Source organism: Ursus arctos, unplaced genomic scaffold (genome assembly GCF_023065955.2).
Source record: "Ursus arctos isolate Adak ecotype North America unplaced genomic scaffold, UrsArc2.0 scaffold_5, whole genome shotgun sequence".
Lineage (NCBI taxonomy): Eukaryota > Metazoa > Chordata > Mammalia > Carnivora > Ursidae > Ursus > Ursus arctos.
The window spans coordinates 64,213,519-64,237,294 of NW_026623067.1; the positions used below are offsets into that span (position 1 = coordinate 64,213,519).

The window sequence follows — 23,776 nt, forward strand, 5'->3', positions numbered from 1 at the left end:
ACCACATTTGGCTGCATTTTAGTAGGTTTTGCATTTGCACCGTAACTTTCTTTTGCATTTTCCCCTTCCTGGAGTTCCTTATTGCCTTTCATTTTTCTCATTGAGAGACATAGAATGCCTTCTACTATGTCCCTTTACCCCAGTCTCCACCCTTCTTCACTCTACTCTCTGCTCTGTGGATTGCATCAGCAAGCTACCACGCCTGATGGCTTCTAGGTGGGTCCAGCTAATATGGGGGACCAAGATGAACAGGAGTGGGGAGAATGAGTCAGTGTATGCATTCTGCTGGACACTTGATCTGTGAGGGTGCCTCATCTGACTATGTTCTTCAACTGAACATAGAGATAGAGCAAGCATGAGTGAGGGCAGGGGCAGAGGGACAAGCAGATTCCCCACTGAGTACAGAACACAATGTGGGGCTCGATTCCAGGACCCTGAGATCACGACCTGAGCCAAAATCAAGAATCGGCTACTTAACCGACTGAGCCATCCAGGCACCCCTAAGCGGGCCCTAAGTTATTTAAATTATTTTTAAATAATCTCTACGCCCAAAGTGGGGCCCCAAATCACAACCCCAAGATCACGAGTCACATGTTGTATTGACTGAGCCAGCCAGGTGCCCCTTAAAAGGTAGCATTCTTAGACTCTGCCTTCTTGATTTGGTTACTTACTCCTTTTTTCTTTTTGATCTTGGAGAGATCAAAAGGTAGCATTCTTAGACTCTGCCTTCTTGATTTAGTTACTTACTCCTTTTTTCTTTTTGATCTTGGAGAGGGGTGACAGTCCCACTACTGCTAGTCCCTCACTTTACTGCACACTCTTTCCCTCATTTTTGTAAATAGAACCAAAATTATCATAATCCGAGGTTCTACTTGTTTCCTGTTGACGTCTTAATGATGCCGTAGGGTTTCAGGAGGAAGCAAGATTCAGAGACTGAGGTTTGTTCACTATTCTGATTTAACATGAAAGAACCAGGAAGGCTGACTGACTCTCTTTTTACATGGTTGGGACAATCTATACTTTCTGGTGATCAGGCAGGGAGCTCACTACCACATACTGCCCTCATAACCACCTTCCCCCAAAGCCAAAATTGTTAGCAGTTTTCATTCTGGGAACACCCATGTATTCTTATCGACTGCTTTTCAGCAGTCAATAAGTTCTCCTCAGTTCAATTTCTTTAAAGAGGAGCCCTCTATCTTTTTTTACATGTTCTTTTGCTTAATTTTTTTGTTTGGACCTGCTGATAAACTTCTTGAGCTCTGTGCCCTGGGTTGGGAAAAGCAGAGAGGGGTTGTTTCATAACAACCTCCCTGCCCAAATCTTACAAGAATAAAACATCAGTTATTTTTATTATGTTCACAGATCCTTTGGGTCAGGAATTCCGAAAAGCCAAAGCAGGGATGGCTCTTCTCTTTTCCACAATGTCTGGGGCCTCCACTGGGATCATGGCGGACTGGAACATCTGGGCCCAGAATGGCTGGGATTGCAACAGCTGGGGCAAGTGACTTCTTGGGGCAGATGACTTCTTTTTTTTTTTTTTTTTTAAAGATTTTATTTATTTATTCAACAGAGATAGAGACAGCCAGCGAGAGAGGGAACACAAGCAGGGGGAGTGGGAGAGGAAGAAGCAGGCTCATAACGGAAGAGCCTGATGTGGGGCTTGATCCCACAACACCGGGATCACACCCTGAGCCGAAGACAGACGCTTAACCGCTGTGCCACCCAGGCGCCCCAGGGGCAGATGACTTCTTGATTCATGTGCCTTATGCCTGGGCTGGGGTGACTTAAGGAAGACTCACTTTTGGAGCCCTGAGCCACCACGTCAGAATTCCGCCTACCCTGTGGATGCTATTCTGAAGAGAGTACATGTCCCTGTTTTGGTTGAAAGTTCCAACTGAGCTATGACCTCAGTTTACACTTCCTTTTCCATTATGGAAAAAATAGGGGTTTTGCTTACTTTTGAACAACTTATTTTTAAAAAGTAATGTTGTAAATTAGGCTCTCATGCTAAGTCCCTAGCAATAGCTTATGATTTTTTCCTGGTAGAAGTACAAGCGTCAAAGGCATGTCTGACTTTACCCAATACTGGTTTATCAAAGCAATGCAGACAGTGCTGATGGTGTTGGAGCGGTGTTTGAATACAGCAAGTTTCGTGGGGTAGCTTGCCTTGGTTGTGTTCTGCACACCTCTGCATGCTAGTGACTCATCAAAGAGAGGCTTTGTTCAATTCGGATTTCTTCAATATGGCACACAAAATACAGATCACTACAATCAGTAATGTTGTTGGCCAACCAAATTCAAACAGAGCTGCAGACCTGACGCCCTATCATCTGGGCAAATGGATGAAAGCAGGACAACATAATTGGACATCAGCTTCTTGCTGCCTGAAGAGGATGCGCTTCAAACGTGAGGATCCATGAGTTGTAAGAATGGTGAATTGTTGCATAGCCGAGTCATGCACCGGTGAATGCTCTCACAGTTTTCTATTTTTTCTCATTTACCATTTAAATAGACTGAGCATGTGCCAGACTAAAGGGTGTGTGCAGTTTAGGACTGTTCTATAGAGACTGAGATTGAGATGATATTTGAGATCCAACAGGCTTCTTTTTTCTTTCTCTGTTGTTAGCATGCCTTCATTCTGGGAAATGGAATTGCTCCCCAGCCAATAGACTTCCAGCAGCAGTCTTTTTTATTAGATTTGTAAATGAAGCTGGTCTTTATTACACGAGTCTTCTCTACAATTATTCTAATCAAGGATAAGGATACTCTGAACTAAGGATGGGTTTGAGTGGTGACTTTCCTGCCTTTAGGATTGTCACTTCCTTGAGGGCTGAGAGGAAAAGTTTCTCATTCTGAAGGACACACAGTACCCAGTGTCGTTTTGGCCACGTGGTAGACACTTAGAAATCTGTGTACACGGAAGGGAAATAGGGGCTTCCCCCCCTCTGCTGGTTTGAATAAGATCTTTGTCTTCTGTGTCCTTTTGAATGGTGACAGGATTGGTGACCTCTAGGGAGTGGGTGGAAACTGTTCATGCATTTCAGCTGAAAATGGAAACTGTCAAGTTTATCTATGAAGAGCCACCTCCACGTGGAGCTAGACCACTGTAGTTTTTAGCAAATGCCTTTGCACTAGTAGTCCACTTGGCAGACTACTGTGTATGTTCAGTGGAAAGTCTGTTGTTCAGAGCAGTATCAACCAACTTTGCCTTCTCGTTTTGCTTCACCAGAGGAAATATAGGTGGCATTTTTAGCATTTCACGCCCAGTTCCATTTATAGAGGGAGTAGTTACCTAATTTGTCAACTTCGTATTCAGGGCTTTCTTCTCTCCCACCCTGCCCTCCCCTTCCCCCCCCACCCCCCACAATACATCTAGTTATTTACTTGCTTTTCTTTCCTGCATTTGTGTTTGGATACTAGTTTTGGTGCTATGTTTCGATCAAAGTATTTACTAACATAGCTAGATGATAATTGAAATGCCATACATTTGCTACCTGTTTTAAATGATTGCTGATGAAGGAAAAAAACCAACCGAGGGATAGTTAAGGAGCATCCGGACAGTACCTTGTGGTGACTTATCCATTTTAATATTTTCTGTGGCTCAGAGGTTGCAATTTTGTCATTGTGAAGGAATGATTATATGATATTAAAATGAAGGGTCTATGATTACTACTGAGTACATTTGTATCTTTAGAAGAAGTAAAAAAATTGACACATCTCACTATACCTTTACTTAGTAACAATCTAGATTTTAAAGTGCCTTAGTACTTATGGGATATTAAGACCATGTAAATGAGAGTATATGTTATATAGATCTGGAAACTTTGTAATTAAGCCATTTTCCCCCCAGGATACTGCAAGATGTTATCTCTCTAGACATGCTGAAGTGGAGTTGCTAATAGACTTACCATTTTCCTTGACAATAGATTATCAGCATTATATTACATTTATTATGACAGATTTGGCGAACAGAATGCCATAACTGGCTTTGGTCATTGAACTGCTCATGGAGAAAAGTAGCTTTCTGGATGTCTTCAAAAGATGGAAACCATCAATGAGAGTCCCTTGATCTACTTTGTCCAGTGGACATGAATCTGGTCAAAGCAATTGATAACCTGTCAGAGGAAAGTAGCTATCTCAATTATTTTTTAATATATCACAAAGAGTTAGACAATTGTTTTTTGTTTTTTTCTAAAGAGAGAGAGAAGGAGGTAGGTAGAGAGGGTCTTAAGCAGGCTACACACCCAGCGTGCAGTCTGACGTGCGGCCAGATCTCACAACCCTGAGATCATGACCTGATCTTAATCAAGAGTCAGACACTTCACTGACCGAACCACCCAGGTGCCCTGACAGGTTTTTTTTTTTTTTTTTTAATAGAGGAAAAATAAGTTGGTTTGGATTTTAAGGTTTATTCATAAGAACATTTTTTTCAGCTTTATTGAGGTAAAATTGACAGCTGCAATTGTATGAAAACGATTTGTTTTAATTTCAGGTATCAAAGTAGAAATCTATGTAACATAGGTCATTTCTTAGGCTAAACTGTAGACCTAAAGAAACAGAATATCTACTTTTTTCTGAATTATTTTAGGAAAAAGAAGCCTATATTTTCCTCCCCAAACTGGAGCGAGCTGAGCCTTCTGACACGTTTACCACTGTCTTAGGTCTTTGAAGAGAGTCTTAGACATAGCACTTAGACATAGCACTTTGCCTAGACAGTGTTCATTTAACCCATATCAGTGGTGATAACAAGGGTGCCAGCCACTTGTGCACATCTTCACCCTCCATTTATTTATTTATTTCCTTCCTTCACCCTCCTTTAAAAACTCCTTTAAATGTTGCTGCCTGAAAGCAGGGCTCCTGCCACAGAGCTGTTGGTGGAATGACAAGTGGGAGTTGACTTGTGTGCCCTGTGTTTGTGTTACTGTTGGCAGGAAGGCCTGGTCAGAGCCTAAGAGCGTTTGAGGTTCTCTGGAGTGATTTGAGGCCTGTAGCCAGAATACAGCTCTCGCTTGCTGCTGAACACACAATGAGCAGTTTCCTGTCATTTAACAGGGCAGGAAGAGTAGTGCTCAGATAGGCCTCCTCCTTGATGAGAACTGTGATAAGATGTGGCGCATGCCTTCTGTTTCTGGGCGGTGATTGACTTACTGATCCCCAAGTGGTCTTTCTTTTCTTCTTGAAAATTTAATTTAATTTTAATTCCAGGATAGTTAACCTACAGTGTTATATTAGTTCCAGAGTGGTCTTTCTTTACCAGTGAGTGCCTAGACTCTGGGTGGGAGCGAAGTGGAGCTCACTACGAGGCTGTTTCAGGTGTGGTGTGAGGCCGTGAGGCTGCGTGTCCAATAGCAACATTCTGCTGACTGGCCTGGGAGGGAGAATCACCAGACATCTAATTACTTGGTCAACCCATTTAAAGCAGATTCATTTCATGCCTTTTAATCATGTATTGTTGTTTAAAGGAGGTAGTAGCCCTCTTGGCTGAACCTGGCTCGTTCCACAAGATGGTACACGCAGTTATTTAAATTGGTCATTTCTTCAGTTGACATGGTTCTGGAGAATTTACCAGAGGCAGGAGTCCCAGAGCCTGGGCAACATAACCATTTCCAGGGAAACAAATATGGGAAAGATATAAAGGCCCTGATTGAAATCATATTCTGCATAGATGATTGTTTTCTCCATAATGTGACATCATCAGTATTGTTCTTTACTGGGAACAGAAATGCAGTACGTGCTGATAAATTTTTAGCACTTGTTTTCATCTGCACTCATCACCACAAAGAATTTAAGAACATTTTTGTTATATTCAAAAAAAAGAACTCCCTTAGCTGTCACCACCTGAGCCCCCCCCCCCCCAACTCACCTCCTGCAGCCTTAGGCAACTACTAGCCTATTTTCTATCTATAGATTGGCTTCTTCTAGACGTTTTATGTAAATGGAGTCATGTAATATATAGTGGTTTGTGATTGGCTTGTTTCACTTAGCATAATGTTTTTAAGGCTCATCCATGTGCGTATATAGCATGTATCAGTACTTCATTCCTTTTCATGACTGAATAATACTCCATTTGATGGATATACCACGTTCTTTATCCCTTCATCAATTGATATGTATTTGAGTTCCCTCCAGTTTTTGGTTATTAAAATAATGCCTTCTACGAACATTCATAGTTTTTGCATGGACACATATTTTCATTTCTCTTGGCTATAGTCCCAGGAGTGGAAAGACATTGTATTTTGCAGTGTTTTTTTCTTTCTCTCTGGAAACTGAAGGGGATGCTTTCCTTAGTGCTGTAGACTCAGTGTTGGAGAGAGCATTGAACAGGAGGCAGGATTATGGTTCAGAGTTCTAGGTCTGCCCCTTACTCATTGTTCGTTAGGAAATTCACTCTATTTCTTCAGCTGTAGAATGAGGTCTTTTTTTTATCAGGCAATCTTTAAGGTCACTTCCAAGTTAAAAAATTTTCCAGGGCTCCCGGGTGGCTCAGTCATTAAGTGTCTGCCTTGGCTCAGGGCGTGATCCCAGAGTCCTGGGATCGAGCCCCACATCAGGCTCCTCCGCTGGGAGCCTGCTTCTTCCTCTCCCACTCCCACTTTTGCATGTGTTCCCTCTCTCTCTGTGTCAAATAAATAAATAAAATCTTTTAAAAAAATTTTCCTCAGTGACAATAAAAGGCTTTCAAAATATGAAGGAAAATATTTCCAGTGAGGTCTGAGTAACAAACCACACCTCACTAAAGTTCCTAGATGTTGTTTTCTTTGCTTCCTAGTTTGAAAACAACTTGGACTTCAATATTTATTTATTTAGTGAAATGTTTGTGTGTTTTTCAATAAAAATAAGTAAATGCTCCTTTAAAAAACTGGATGAATATAGAATCAAAATTATTCAAATTTGTATTACAGATATCTACTTTAACATTTTGTTGTATTTCCTGTCAGTTCCCCCCCCCCCCCACTCTAGGTTGTTTTTTTATTTATTGAGGTGTAATCATACTCAGCTCATTTTTTTGTTGATATCCTGTTTTGATTACCCTCAGGCTCATCTTGATTTCACTTCGATGCTTTTTATTCTGATTGAAGGACTTTTGAGAGTGGAAAGTCATTTGATATAAATGACTTGGGAAAGCTACAACAATTGTGGAAGTGAAGAGGTGTTTCCAAAAGTGTGTTTCAGTTAGAGTAGTGAGTAGAAAGATGTGTACACAGTAGACAGATAGGAGGCTGTATATGAGTTTGAAAATCAGTTTCATGCCACAGGGCAGCTCATCCATTTCCTCTTCCTGTATCTTGACTGATTTAGATGCCATCAAAATCACATGCTTATTTTTTCCTCAGTGTAATCTGCTCAACACATTTCTGATTGTATTTCAAATTAACCAAGTCTTCCCAGAAATCATGCTCCCAAGATACTTTCCTGTGTTGGAAGGAGGGTTGTTGAACTTGAGTTTCCTCCTGCCTATTTACTGGTTTTCACACTCAACAACTTGAGAATTTACATTGACCATTTCTGGTTCTTAATAGACCGCTCTGTACAGTAGAGGAGGCCCTTCTTCTCTGGGGGCCACATTGTCCACTTTTTTCTGGGACCTTTCCCAAGGTGCACCTGGAGGCTTCGGTGTCCCTTCCCTACCAGCACTAAGGCTTTCAAAGAGTTCCAGTGTTGGTTTCTGGGGACACCATCACCCTCCTGTTGCAATGGGAGTTATCTAGGTATGCATTCCTTCACTCCCCGGCTCCCATTTTTAAAAAACTTGTGCCCTCAAACCCAACTTTCTCACAGTGGTCCTTTTGGTCATAGTAAATATTGTTTTGTATTTATTCAATCAGCATTATAGAGCACCTGTTATGTGACAGGCCCTGGTAGGCACTGGGGTTAAAGAGATCTAAGTCACAGTTCTTGCTTTGATGAAATTCACTACTGGTTGCAGAATCCTTAAAAATCTGGCTGGAGAATGTGGAGAGAAAAAGTGCTAGTTGTTGTTGTTGTTTAAAAAAAACAAACAAACCCTGTTTTGAAAGAATGTAGAGATTTCCTACAGAAGATTTATACAGCTGTCAGGTTCATCCTTATAAAACACAGCTTTCATTATCTCATGTTTCCAGCTCAAGAAAACATGATAAATCACTATTACCTATAGATTAAATTTTATTTTATTTCCTAATAATTCCTGCAATGCTTTAAAATTGGTTAAATGAATTGAGCCAAGCTTAGAACCCTTCTGTTAGGGGTTTGGATTCCTCTTGTCCTCTAGGGCTTTCACCAATAGACCATGTGTGGAAGAATATCCAATCAAATGAGTAACAAAGGCCATTTTATTAATCTGGGCACACGTTGCTCCTCAACGATGTGGGGCAATGTGGCCTAAGCTTAACATCGAACCTGTGTTCTCAGGCCCTGCAAATAAAGAGTGAGGCAGATCCAAATTTGTTACTGAAAATAGCTCCATGTACATAAGTCCTTTACTTGTAAGAACTCATGCAGTTCTCATGATAACTCTGTGAGGTAGCTATGACTATTACCCATGTTTTTAGATGAGAAAGCTTGAAGCACATAGAAATTAAGCAACTTGTGCAAGGATATGTAAGTTCGTAAGGGACACTGATGTTACCTGAACCCAGGGAAGCTGGCATTAGGACCAGCAAAGGCGACCGTGATGCGTGCTAGCCTTGCTCCCTTAATTGCAGGTACAACACGGGTGGAAGTGTGACCTCTTGCTACTCTTCAAAGCGGTGGCCCTACCCACAAAGGAAGCCAGCCCCCTGAGTGTTAGATGCTGAGCGAGCAGGTCACGTGGGGCTCCCCCATTTGGGAGGGGGTCAACCGGGGAAGGAGGCATAAGTGGGAAGAGCAGCAAGAGCATCCACATCCCTTGGCAGAGGCAGTAATGGAGAGGCTCGAAAAGGCCTCAAGCTTCCCCAGTGCCATCCAGTAAGAGACCTCTGCCTCATACTTGACATTCTGTTGCCACTTAATGATTTCATACTCTGGACCATTCTTCTTATCTGGGACTTAAAGCCTTTGGGAGAGACTCAGATGTATTTTGACCTGTTTGTGCAATGAACTCTTGTAGCATTTATGGTCTTCATTTATGGTAAACACTCTCTAATAGGACAAAATCTAATAGGCATGGTCTAATATACAGGACCAACTATCTCAAATGTGTATTAATCTGAAAAAATGAATGATGATGGTTGCTATTTTCATACAGCTTATTTTAGCACTTCGATACATCTTGCACTGCCATTTAATCTTATATTGTTATTTAATTGCTTTGCGAATGTCTGATTTAGCTCTTTAGCTAAATTGCAATGTCCTTAAGGCCTGAATGTGATATATATTAAATACATATTGCATACCAGCAAGGTGGTTGATAACTATCTAATGGATTTCTTCCTCCCTCCTTCTATGTCTTTTTCCCCCTCCTTCCCTCCTTTCCTTTTGTAGCACCTCTCATCTCTTAGGCCACTGAGGTAAAGATTAGAAAAGAGGACAGAAATGGTTAGGGCAGCAGATAGGAGCATTATACAATTCAAGGACAGAACAGGATGTGTAGACTTGATAATTTTTGGAAGTTTATTTTCTGGACATACTTATTGTCTATCCAGCGTCCAGCCCATCTGTTTGTTCCTTCTCATGTGGTCCATCCTTTGGTGGGTCCACTCAGCAAAAAGACTCAGAGGTCTTATTTTTTTTCTTACCCATGAAGACATGGGTCTGAGTCAGAGTCCTGAGTTTTGGACTCATGCAACCTGGCTAGCTTTGCCACATACAAAGCTTTCATGACAGACAATAGGAAACAGAGTGTGGATGGATGAGTGTGAGTCATCCATTACTACTCCTGGGCCTACAGCTTAGGGCACATGCCCAGAAGGGTTGGGGGTGACCATGATGCCTCTGTGAGCCTATTTCCTCATCTGTAAAACGGGACTAAATCATGGGTCATTGTGGGCATTCAATGAGAAAATGCAGAAGGAGTCTTAGCATGATGGCTGGCATATGGTAAGCACTGAAGAGACGCTCATTATTATTATTATACCCAGCCGTGGCGGCACGAACATTCTCTTATGCTGCCCAGGTTAAAGGAGCTCCCCTGCGAGTGTAAGCTCCGAGAGGGTTGGAACTACTCAACTGCTTGTAATTTCTAGTGAGAGTGCCACATATGGAGCCATCCTGTTGCTGAAATGTGAGTATCGTTCAGTAGCTGATGATCAGGTCTGTCATACACAGCCTCACATCAACCGTGGCAAATACGTGGAGCAAAGATCCCTAAAAAATTTTTTTTAAAAAGGTTTCAGGAAAACAAACTACTCATATCTTTTGCTCATTCTTGAGACTCTCAACCAACTGACGAACTCAAAATTTAAATACCAATTGTTATGCACCAAGATGTTATGAGGAATAATTGAAAAACCGAATGTTTCAAATATAGGCAGCTACATTAAGATAAACTGTAGTATATCCTTTCTATTCAGCGTCATACAGGCTTTATAAATGTTTACCACCCTTTAAGTAACATGGAAAAATATATTGGTTGTCGTGTGACGTGAAAAACATTGATAACATTGCACATGCAGGGGCGCCTGGGTGGCACAGCGGTTAAGCGTCTGCCTTTGGCTCAGGGCGGGATCCCGGTGTTATGGGATCGAGCCCCACATCAGGCTCCTCTGCTATGAGCCTGCTTCTTCCTCTCCCACTCCCCCTGCTTGTGTTCCCTCTGTCGCTGGCTGTTTCTATCTCTGTCAAATAAATAAATAAAATCTTAAAAAAAAAAAAAGAAAGAAATAGCAAAAAACTATTTAAAAAAAAACATTGCACATGCAGCATGAACTCAACAATATTAAGATGGTTTTAGAAAATAGGCTGAATTGAAATACATCAAAATTTAACAGTGGTTATTTTTTAATGATGTTGGAATTATGGGTAAATTTTCCGCTCCAATTTTACTTCTCTATACTGTCAGTATTTACATGATATATGTGTATTGTGTCATGGGTAAGAAAAAAATAAACTTTTTAATAACGGGTGAAGAAACGTACACAGGTGGTTGACAAAAGCCGTGGTATTTGGCTTGCATTTTCATGATGAAAACTGGATTGTTTGTGATATATTCCTCAAAGAGAAATGAACTATAGCAAAAGCTAAATTAAAGACATAGTACTTTGGAGAATTTGAGAGAGGTTTAGTTGTTTTTTGAGGGTTTTAGAGAGGCTGCAGAAATCTAAAGCTCTAACTAACTTGCGTGAGCGTGTGTCAGTCTTCTTTTCCGGCACTGAAGGTTAGTATTCTCAGCCATTCTGATTATTGGAGGTTTGGGATTGTCATTTTCTTCTAAATGTCTGACACCTATAAGCTGTCAGCTCTCGGCAGATGAAGTGAAAAACTATTTTTGATATTAAAAATCTTTCTAGGGAAAGAGACCCAGCAAAACCATCATTCCTAGTTCACATTTAGGCAACACTTTAGGCTCCCTTTCTAATCCTGCTCCTATGGTATTGAATAGCCAGGCATGTTCACCAGATGTTCCTCAACACCTTTTATTTACATAAATGTTGCCAGCAATTCACTGTATGTTTTTCTACTTTTATAAATAAATACATACCAAATAGCCTTCTTTTTTATGGCTATGCTTCAGTGTATTTTTTGTTTTAAAGCAGGAAAATGTCTAATAGGCCCTGAGTACTTTTAGGTCTTTTCCACACATAGAACGATCTTTCTGTCTTTAAAAATGTATATTCGCATTATGGCTAATTTGGAAAATGCATAAAATTTACGAATAAGAAGATAGGCGTGCCTGGCTGGCTTGGTCGGTGGAGGATGCAACTCTTGGTCTCAGAGTCGTGAGTTCGAGTCCCACATGGGGTGTAGAGCATGCTTTAAAAAAAAGATACTTACTCAGGAGTAACTACTGTTAACATTTTGGTATGTTTTCTTCCCCTTATTTTAATAATGCTTTTTCATAAATGTTACCAATTCTGTATTTATTCTCTAGCTTGCTTTTTTTGCCTGTCTTATTCATGTTGGTACATAAAGAACTCATTCTTTTAAGCTACTTATTCATGGTATACTATAGTTTACTTAGCTCTCCTTTTATTGATAGACATATAGATTATTGCTTTTTTTGCTATTAAACAATATTGCAGTGAACATACTTCTATGTGCTCTTTGAGCACATGAGTGTTTTTCAAGAAAGTAGAATTACTTGATGATGGGGTGTGCTTTTACGTTTTCTAATCACTGTGTGTTTTCAGTATATTGTTTTATCCATTTACAGACGTACACATATATAAATAGATGTTACATATATTTATTTTTCTTTTGAAGTAAAGGACTAGTTGCACTACTCTTACTGCTCTTAGTGTCATTTTTTTGACTTATTAACATAATATTGATCTCTTTCCATGTCATATGTTCAAAAGTAGTCTGGTGTTATAGGTGGTCTAAACTTTTTCAGGAGATCCACAGATACCTGGAGATATGACTACGAATTTGCCTTCTAGCAACATAATTTTTTTTTTAATAGAGAAAGAGAGCGGAGGGGAGAGGCACAAGCAAAGAGAGAGAGAGAATCCCAAGCAGGTTCCCTGCCCAAGTGCAGAGCCCGACCTGGGGCTTGATCTCATGACCCAGAGATCATGACCCGAGCCAAAACCAGGAGTCAGATGCTTAACCGAATGAGCCACCCTGTGCCCCTAGCAACATAACTTTTAAAAAACTTTAATTTTGGTATTGTTTTAAATTTTAAAATTGGTTTAAAATTTGTTTAAAATTGCAAGAGTAGTACAAAGAACTCCTTATATGTCCTTTGTCCAGATTCACTAGTTATGAACATTTTGCCCCATTAACTTTCTCTCTTTTTCTCTCTTTCTGTGTGTATGAACTCATAATTGTTCTCTGCTGGAGGGTTAGTGTGATAAAAGCTACCCTGCCAATACTGAAACCAGAAAATCATTCAAAATTTTAATAGATATTGTCAAACAACTCTTCTAAGTCAGTTTTTATCAGTGTTCTCTCACCAGTGTTGTATTGATGCTTCCATATCTTCCTATGTTCAATAATACTTATATTGTAAAGCTATTTTCATAGTACCCTACCTGATGGATAAAAATGTTATTTCAGTATTTTAATTGGCATTTCCCTAAGGTTTAGTGAGGTTGAGAATATTTTCATTCCATTGGAAGGTTTTATATTCCTTTTTAAAAAAGATTATTTATTTCTTTATTTGCGAGAGAGAGAGAGAGTGTGCGCAGAGTGGGTGAGAATATGAGTGGGAGGGGGCAGAGGCAGAGGGAGAAGCAGGCTCCCCTGCTGAGCAAGGAGCCTGATGTGGGACTCGATCCCACGACCCTGGGATCATGATCTGAGCCTAAGGCAGATGCTTAACTAACAGAGCCACCAATGCACCCCCGGGAAGGCTTTATTTTCTATTTTGTCATTTGCCTATTTATAGTTTCACCTATTTTCCTATGGGTTATTTTTCTTATTGATTATGCATATGAATTATAATCAATTGTCAGCTATTTGTATCACAAATAACTTCTCATAGTCCATCTTCATCTTTGCTCATGTATCTTTTGTCATACAGAAGTGTTAAATTTTTATGTAAACTTTATCCTTTATGTGTCTCGCTTTTTATGTCAGTACTTTTTCTGGGTATAGGTATTAATTTCTATTTTTTTTTTTATGAAGTTTGTTTCACACCCAGTCTCTGAGCTCTGTCCTCCCCTTGTTGGGCAGCAGCTGAAACGTGCTAGTGTGTTATTTTATTGCCTGCTTTGACACTTAATATGTAAAATAAGAAATATTCCCAAGAATATTCTTGAATATATTCTTAGCGAGCATGATTATTAATTAATTAATTAATTGACTAGAGTTTGAAGTATTGTTATTTTATTTTAGTTCCAGTTAGTTAACATACTGTGTTATATTAGTTCTGGGTGTACAATACGGTGATTTAACACTTCCGTACATCACTCTGTGCTCATCATGACAAGTGAACTCCTTAATCCCCATCACCTTTTCAACCATCCCCCACCCTCCTTCCCTCTGGTAACCATCAGTTTGTTCTCTATAGTTAAGAGTCTGTTTCGTGGTTTCTTTCTCTCTTTTTCCCCCCTTTGCTCATTTGCATTATTTCTTAAATTCCACATGAGAGAAATCATATGGTATTTGTCTTTCTCTGACTGACTTATTTCACTTAGCATTATACTCTCTAACTCCGTTCATGTTGTTGCAAATGGCAAGATTTCATTCTTTTTTGTGGCTGAATGATATTCCGTTGTATACCACATCTTCTTTATCCATTCATTAATTGATGGACACTTGGGCTGTTCCCATATCTTGGCTATTGTAGGTAATGCTACTATAAACATAGGGTGCATGTATCCCTTTGAATAAGTTTTTTTTTTTTTTTTTGGTAAATACCCAGTGATGGAATTACTAGATCACAGGGTAGTTCTGTTTTTAGTTTTTTTGGAGCTTCCATACATTCCCACCAACAGTGCAGGAAGTTTCCTTTTTCTCCACATCTTCACCAACTCTTGTTCCTTTGTTTTTGATTTTAGCATTTCTGACCAGTGTGACGTGATCTCACTGTAGTTTTGATTTGCGTTTCCCTGATGATGAGTGATATTGAACATCTTGTGTTTGTTGGCCATCTCTCTCCTTCTTCTTTGAAGAAATATCTGTTCATGTCTTCTGCCCACTTTTAATTGGATTATTTGTTTTTTGGGTGTTGAATTTTGTAAGTTCTCTTTTTTTCAGGTTTTAAAAAATTTGTCTTTTAAAGGTTAACATGTGCATAAAAGGAAACTGAAAAACACAAGAAGCAAAGTACAAAGTCATCCATAATCTCAAGCAGTTTGTAGTTTGACTTCTAGGTCCCATGTGTGTGTATATACACAGCTAAGCATTTTAATGTAATTAAGCTCTGACAGTTATGTATCGTGCTTTTTTACACACCATGAATATTTACCATTTCAAAGTCTCAAAATTGTGGGTATTTCATAACCAACAATACACTACACCAACTCTATCTGAAAGGAAAAAATATGATCCTGCCTTTCTCAGCAGCAAAAATTTCACAAAAAACAAAAATGACAACAGGACTCTAGATAAAGATATTAGCAGAAGTACAGTTAAAATACTGCATTCACTTAATGTTCAATTAAAAATGAGACATAAAGTAACAGAGTACACAATATATAATGCTTCTAAAAGAATTCATTATCCAGTCTGTACTATTCAAATATTAGCAAGGACGTATGTTTCCATTGAATCACTTCATGTATTCCTATAGGACAGCCAAAGGAGATGCACACACATTTAAATAGTCATCATTAAAATGTAAATATGAACACATCTGCATACATCTTTCCCTTTATATTTCCTTCTGCCCCTCTGCTGCCAACCTAATGGGTAAGTCCAGATGTACATTTCTCAGAGCCAGTTTAACAATTCCATATCTGAGATGCTTCCTTTCTATCAATTATAACAAAAAGAAACTTATAAGTTGGTTAGTTCACTAGCGATACATTTTATCATACATTATCACCTCGGGACATCCAAAAAGCTTAGTTGTTACAAAATAATGAACCTTGTCCACAGCAAACACAGGCACTTTACAAAAACGCACATGTAGACCTATGGTTATAATCTAAAACTGCCTTCTAGTTACGGAGATACTAACAAAAAGCCCTTTCCTTTCTGAGTTGTATAAGTTCTTTATGTATTTTGGATACTAACTCTTTATTGGATTTGCCATTGGTAAATATTGTCTCCCATTCTATAGGTTGCCTTTGAGTTTCGTTGATTGTTTCCTTTGCTGTGCAGAAGTTTTTTATGTTGACGAAGTCCCTATAGTTTACTTTTGCTTTTGTGTTCCCTTGCCTCAGGAGATGTATCTAGAAAGAAGTGGCTGCGGCCGATACCAGAGAAGTTACTGCCTGTTCTCTCTTCTAGGATTTTTATGGTTTCAGGTCTCCCGTTCAGGTCTTTAATCCATTTTGAGTTTATTTTTGTGTTTGGTGTAAAAAAGTGGTCCAGTTTCATTCTTTTGCATACTGCTGTCCAGTTTTCCCAATACCATTTGTTGAAGAGACTTTTTCCCCATTAGATATTCTTTCCTGCTTTGTTGAAGCTTGATTGACCATACAATTATGGGTTTATTTCTGGATTTTCTTTTCTGTTCCATGGATCTGTGTGTCTATTTTTGTGCCAGTACCATACTGTTTTGATTAATGCAGCTTTGTAGTGTAACTTAGAAGTCCAGAATTGTGATGCCTCCAGCTTTGTTCTTCTTTTTCAAGATTCTTTGGCAATTCGGTGTCTTTCGTGGTTCCATATAAATATTTTAGGAGTATTCTAATTCTGTGAAAAATGCTGTTGGTATTTTGATAGGGATTACTTTAAATGTGTAGATGAACTTTGGGTAGTATAGACATTTTGACAGTATTTGTTCTTCCAATCCATAAGCTTGAAATGTCTTTCCATTGATTTGTGTCATGTTTAATTACTTGCATCAATATTTTATAGTTTTCAAAGTACAGGTCTTTTACCTCTTTGATTAGGTTTATTCCTAGGTATCTTTATTTTTGGCGCAACTGATTTTTTGGTCACTTATGCAAAATTATGGACCCAATGCTTCTGATGAAAAACCATCAATACAACTGTGGTTCCTTGTTAATTTGATATGTGTAACTGATGATTATCAATATAAACCTGGTACAATGTCATAAAAGACTTTCCTTCTTAAAAGGCACTAATTATTTCTTTACTTAGATATGTATTTTCTTTTCTTCCCATTTTGGTAAAATCCATACAATAAAAATTGAGATACTGAATAGCAAAGTCAAAACAGCGGTCTCACATTGTTTATATGTCTCTTCTATTGCATACCCTGTGCAAATACCTTCTGTTTGCATCCCTTTTTAAACACCACTGAGAGATGGCCAACTAGTGACAGCATCTCATTCCAGTTTTGGAAAGGTCTCCTAAATCTCTAACCTGTTTTTCCTCTTGGTATCTTCTGGAACCACACAGGGTAAATCTCAAGTCTATCTCATTATCCACATTTCCCCTGCCCATGTTTTGGCATAACCACGGTCCCTCTTTGACAGAGCACCTCAAGAAGAGGCTTGCAGCAAGCAGTCTGTAGGACTTACTTGTCTCTGTGTCCAAGTATTTTCCTCTCCGCCACATGGCACTAACGACCCTGGGTATTAACAGCAGACATTTGTATTGTATATACCATCTGCAGAAATGAGAATGTGCTTGGCAAATGGAAAATAAATAAAGTCAATGGTTGAAATGAGAAAGTGATGAAAATGGTATGAAGTAAAGGGGCTTTGAGGGCTTCATTATTTAGAACTTGTGAAGTTAGGGGGCCCAGATTAGTTTGTGAGAGGCCAGGGTGGAATGGATATTGTCAAGATGATAAAGTTTCATCATCTCACTGTGAGAGAAGGCTGTGACAATTGTGACTGAATTCTCTAGTGTGCTCAGTCAGTTAGATGTCTCTGGTTGACCAGAGTTAAATGTCTCTCTCTCTCCCTCTCTCTCTCTCTCTCTCTCTCTCTCTCTCTCTCTCGATACTAAGTAAATGGGAAGGCTGGAGGTGGAGTGAAGTCAATCACAGAGATCACATGTTATCTTCAACAATGTCCATCCCTGTCTGGAGTGGTAATACAAAAGAAAGACAGGAACTTGTGTGAGACTTAATGAAACATAGAGAAGAATCATTGTCTTTCCCTTGCCAGTCAGGGATGATGACTTCGGCCACCATGCATCATGCCTCCCTTTTCATAAATTTCAGTAAGCTTGGTGATTTATGGGAGCTCAGATCCCTTGGTCGATGAAAAGTTTCTCTGTTCCAGCTTTTCTATGATAGCCTCTTGAAGATTTGAAGAGCAACCAAATATTCAAGTTCTTTTAGCCATTCTTAAAATGACAGGTTTTCTGGCATCTTGTCTTTGTCACTCTTAAATGGGTACAGTTTAATTTAACTCTGTTCTTTATGAAATTTGGAAGCCAGACACAATGTATTTTGGTTGTAGAAAACCACAGTAGGAGGCAGTTAAACTCTTACTCCTTGAGCTGGTTTCTAAGTTAAATTCTTATTCAATTAAAACCTAAAATATGTTTAATAGAAGAATATATTCCGAGTCAGTTCTTAAAAACTGATATTACAACATAGTGTGGATTTTACTTTGTCATACTCATCATTTCAAGTTCACAGTCAATGCATTGGCTTCTATTGGGACCAGTCAAACTCTTGCATGTCATCGAAGCTTCAAGCTTCTAAGTCTTTGGCAGAATTAAGGATCTTTTCATCATGAATATCAAGCAACCACAAAAAAATCCACAAGAACAAAACAACCACCAACCACCACAACAAAGACAGTATGACCTCTTCTTAATTACCAGGTACCCAGTGTGCTGGCTAATAATTTTAATACATCCTTTTCTCCTTTTCCCCACGCACTTTTATCCGAGAAGAACAGTGGGAAAAAAGGAAGGAACATTTGAATTTCCCAGATTTGTGGATCTGGACCAAGGCCAGTGTCCTAGGCAGACTTGAAATGACTGGTTCCCAAGTGAGATCTGGCAATTCCATCCCCACAGCAATGACAAGTTGCGCTTCATGCCTTTCAAGGCACTTTGAGATGTATGATTGCATTTGATCTTTACCTTGGGGGTTAGTAGGAGAAGTGGCCTTGTCTTCACCTTGGCCCAAGAACAAACTGAGCACAAGAACTTACCCAGTTCACACACAGTCTCCAGAGGCAAGAGGAAAAACCTGATGTCCCACCTTCTAGCCTGGGGCTCTTTCCACAGAATCCCGCTGCCTGCTCAGATGCTGGGGTAAATCTGTGAAGTCGTCTTGTACTGAAGTGAATATGCCCATGGCAAGGCCTCTGAATCTCAGAGTTAAAAAGGAAGTAAACCAACAGGAAGGAAGAAAGCCTATTAGCATCTTAGATCTTTGTTTCTAAGAAAACCTGGAGGGCGTAGTTGGATGATTTGACATATGTTTTAACAATGAAGGGCTTCACCATATAACTATGTTATGAAAAGACGGAGTCTCCAAGGTAGTTGGGAAATCGGTCTGCTTTAATTTACACAGAATCTTCTTTGGAGCTGAAACTGCCTGTGAGATAGAACTGTGGTAAAGAAATGATCCCAGGAGAGAAAAACCATCACTAAGGCAGGAGAGTGAAATGTTTTCTTTTTTTTTTTTTTTTAAAGATTTTATTTATTTATTCGACAGAGATAGAGACAGCCAGCGAGAGAGGGAGCACAAGCAGGGGGAGTGGGAGAGGAAGAAGCAGGCTCATAGCAGAGGAGCCTGATGTGGGGCTCGATCCCAGAACACCGGGATCACGCCCTGAGCCGAAGGCAGACGCTTAACCGCTGTGCCACCCAGGCGCCCCGTGAAATGTTTTCTATCCTGGATACCACTGGAGCTGGGTCAAGGGCATAAAGCTTTAGACTTTTCTTCAATTAGTTCCCCACCAGCCGGCACAATGGTGAGCCGATGCTGTGGGCAGAGAGGTACCTTACAAGTGCCATTTCAATGACAGGAATACCAGGGAGTGAGAATTTGAGGAGGAGAATGGTATCAAGAAACCTGAAGTATTTCCCCCCTTTTTATGTCCACCTGACTGTTGCTTTCCATCTGTCTTCTGTCTCTCTCACGCTAGGGCCGTGGCAGCACAGCCAATTTAGAGGGCTCTGTCTGTGCCTGCAGGGCTCAGGGATAGGCTACTTTTCTCTTCGAAGGGCCAGTCGTATGCCGGAAAAACATTATTTGGAGTTCCTGTGCATGTTAAAGATAGCTCAGTTGTCAGCTTGGGGGAAGTTGAGCTCCTCAGAGTCAAGATGAGTAGTTTAGAGCACAAAGAACTCAATTTCATCAGTGTAGCAAATGTTTCGGATGTATTTTATTTCCACTCTACAAGCAGTTACAGAAAGAACGAGAAAGAGCAGGAGGTAATGAATCATAGGAAGAATAACAGGACCACATACTTTATTATCATGTTGAAAATGGACCTAGACTGCTGTACACAGCTTTCTCTCTACATCCAGAAACAATGGAGTCTCCCCTTTGACTGGGTTGGAGGGCCATAGCAACCCATGAGCGAAATGGGGAGAAATATGCTCTGGGCTGCAAAGGGCCACCGAATAGTGTTGTTCACATTCCCAGGGGCTCAGAGGCCAGACTCCAAGGCCAAGTGAAGATGGAGAGCTCCATCCCGTGTTAGAGCCTTGCTGTGATCCCAGAGGCACTGCCCCCCCGCCAGGCTGCTGTGCTATCAGGATCCCTAGTCTCATGGGTGTAAGTCACCCAGCCAGGGACAATTTGGAAGGCTCCCGTTCCTTTATCCATCCTGTGTCTGACTTGCCAGGTCAGGCAACTGGAAAGCCCAAAGGAGAAGACCACTGCGGGTTCCTGTGGGGCGTCTCCCATCCCTCCTCCTTGGCAGGGGCCCTGGGAAAGGGATACCAGGAAGAGTTTCTGACTCCAGTGGCTGAAGACAGAGGGCTAAAAGTGAAAAATTTCAAGAACATACGTAGTAATTTAAAACCGTGCAGTACCATCCAAATAGTAATAGATCTGGAACAGCATTGTTATTTTTTTAAAATGTTTATCTATTTATTTATTTATTTTTGGAACAGCATTTTTAAAAAGAAGTTATTTTTCTGCTGTATACTTTATTAAAAACCACGGTAGTTTTGAATCTGCCTTGAACATCACTGATTTGACCAATGTAATTTACTTTCTCTAGATATATAGGTTCTATTTTAAAGATGTGAACATAGTTTTTAAAATAGGCGTCTTTATTATTGATTATATAGCTGAATGTGTCTGTTAGAAGTGACTCCAACAATTTAAAAATGGAATGAGCATGTGTTTTTTGTTTTTGGGTTATATAGCTGTATGTGTTTATTGTGATTCGAACAATATAGAAATGTAGAAAGTGAAAGTGGTCCTGTAGTCCTGTTCCTCAACAATTGCCACTGTTGGCTATAAATTTGTTTCTAACTTACAGGAGCTTAAGGACGAGAGTTTTAAGTGAGCCTGTGTTTTCATATCGGGTCACATTTGTTCTTTCTGCAAAACCACATAGCATAAACCACAGCAAACCCATTATAATAACAGAAAAATGAAAATTCGTACAAAGCTACAATAGATACCCGAAAGACTCTGAACATTTAAATGTGCTAGGTCTGTTCATTGTGTTCTTTCTGGCATTTTATGGTCGCTGTAGGTAAGTTCTGACTTTCTATATTTAGGTTAAAAAACCTCTTGGTAGTTTAAGCAATCTTTTTAAATCCCTTTTCTGGACAGCCACCTGGATATGATTATATAGTCATGGCATTTATCATCACCTGTGGCTGTTTGAAGCAAATGTGTTAATTAGACTTCGTGTTTCTTTACTGGTGATCATTTGTTTATCAGACAGTACCGGGGACTTCGTGTGTGCCTAGCACAGTGCTAGGATCAAGGGTACAAAAGGACAAAGCTGGCAGGAAAGAGAGACACACACGTGGACAGCTCCAAGGTGTCCAAGAAGAGGGCATACGGGGTACTGAAACCCAGAGGACAGAGTGACTCCTTTTTGCCAGAAGATACCAGGGAAAGATTCTCAGAGGACTGACATTTCGGTGACCTGAGTCATGAAAATTTGGTAAGAACTTGTAGGTGGAGAAGAAGCTGGGGATGAAAGAAGAAGCAAGGTGTGTGAAGGCAAAGGTGCCCTGATAGAGAAGGGAATGAACGTTCGTGAAGTGCCTACTGTGTGCCAGACACTGCGCGTCAGCTAATTTGATCCTGTCAGGTCTATGTCATTGCCCTTGTTTTGCCTGGGAGGAAACTCAGGCTTGGGAGAGTTATGTGACTTGCCCAAGTTCTTGAGTTACCACTTGGGGAGTCAGGATTCACACCCGTGGTACTGTCAGTAGCGTGAGGCTGAGGAAAGAGCTTGTCTTCTGGTGGGAGTGATATCTTGTTGTGGCTGGAGTTGGGCATGCCTTGAAGGAAACAGACAGAAACGAGGTGAAAGATGGAGAATGGAACCAATTAGTGAAGGGCATTTTCAGCCTGCATAAGATTGGCTCTTAGTGTTTGAGAATACCAGTAAGGGTTTGTAAGCATAGCGAGCAGCTTGACTTTTGGTTTTTGTTATCAACCCTTTTAACCACTCACCGCCTTCTGGGATTTTAGCCCTGAGTGGGGAGAAGCCGTACCGTATATGCCTCTGTCTCCTGATTTCTCTATTTACCTTGACCACTTCTTCCCTCCTCACTTCTCCTTGTGTTCCCAACTCACTGGGACTTCTCTAGGTCATCCTGTCTTCCTTTGGGAAGGGCCTTTAACCTTCCACTTTGGGCTATCATAGTGGCCAGGAGACAAGGAAGGAGGGAGGTCAGCTTTAGATAAAGGAATTTCAAGTGAATTTCGAAGCTGTCATATTTGTCATCTGGCGGTAGAGCTGCTGCAGTAGTCTAGGTGAGGGATAATAAAAGCCAGAAGAGAGTCCTACGAGTGAGCCTTGGTGAAACCAAATGTGGGGGTGATGAGAGGGAGTTGTTGAAGATGACTTTGGGGTTCCTCGTTGGGGCAACCATTGAATAAAGATTCACTTGATGGGGTGGCTCAGTTGGTTAAGCGTCTTCCTTTGGCTCAGGTTATGGTCCCAGGGTCGTGGGATGGAGCCCCACATCAGGCTGGCTGCTCAGCGGGGAGCCTGCTTCTCCTTCTGCCTCTGCCTCTCTGTCTCTCATGAATAAATAAATAAAATCTTTAAAAAATGAAAGCAGTCTAAAAAAAAAGATTTATTTGACAGAGAAAAGACGAGAGGAGCAGGAATAGTTGTGAGGGCAGAGGGGAGGAGGAGGAGGTTTGGGGGATGGGAGGAAGAGAGGGAAGGTAATGAATTCAATTTTGGATCTGACTGAAATGCTGTCTAATAGGAGAAATATGGGGCTAGCACCTGGGAGAGAATCTGCCTGGAGAAATAGGTTTGGGAAACAGGTGAGACTATCTAGGAAGAAAAGGAAGAGAAACTCACTGTCATTGTAGATGCTAAATTTAAAGACATAAACAAGGTCATCATTGTTTTAGTTCCTCCTTGCATTTGACAATGACCCAGTACTTTGGAACCTCTCCTCCAGGTTCCTGCAGCGGGACAGGTCTGAGGTCCCAGGGTACCGTCAAGGGTGTCTGCTGCTACTTCTGATCCCCAAGGGGACCTTTAAAGCCCCAGGCCCAACACATCGATCCATGGTATACTAAGTTCGTATCAGAATGAAGCCAGAATATTCTATGCAATGAAAACTTTGACGAGGGGTTAAAAACAAAGAATTTGCAGGTATGTGCAGAGGCACTGTTTAATTTTTTGTAGCTGAGCTGAATTTGTTAAGTGAACTCCTGGAAATATAACATGTACGTCTCAAAACCATCATTGTTATGCCTGAGACATGGTGTAACCTTTGGAGGTCCTGCGCTAATATAATTGCCTTGCTGTCTTTGAAAGGTGGCTTTTAATTGGGTTTCAGAGTAGCAGTTGCTGTCGAGGTGCTGGGTGCAGCCTTTCAGTAGCTTGGGCCAGTTCATTAAGCGTTTCCTCTCCCTAGGCTGGATGACTGAGCTTGGACAGTAGCCAGCAGTTACTGAAATGCCATCACTTATAGGGTTGACCTTTAAGACACTGATTTGTTATATTATTGAGTTTCGACTTTTTTCCTCTCAAATTTAAATGGAGCTTTATTGAATCCA

General features: G+C 40.4%; 1 protein-coding gene across 3 annotated transcripts in view; it reads left to right on the forward strand.

The window, feature by feature from the left end:
- RASGRF2 (Ras protein specific guanine nucleotide releasing factor 2) overlaps nt 1–23,776 on the forward strand; it is a 233,099-nt gene that overhangs the window by 39,992 nt on the left and 169,331 nt on the right. Inside the window, exon 1 of one of the 3 annotated variants that reach the window (XM_044384086.3) lies at nt 1,581–2,406. The exons of the other annotated variants lie outside the window; for them this stretch is intronic. The gene's annotated coding sequence lies outside the window, so the exon portion shown is untranslated. Of the gene's footprint in view, nt 1–1,580; nt 2,407–23,776 lie in introns of those variants that run through there. 3 annotated transcript variants of the gene reach the window in all.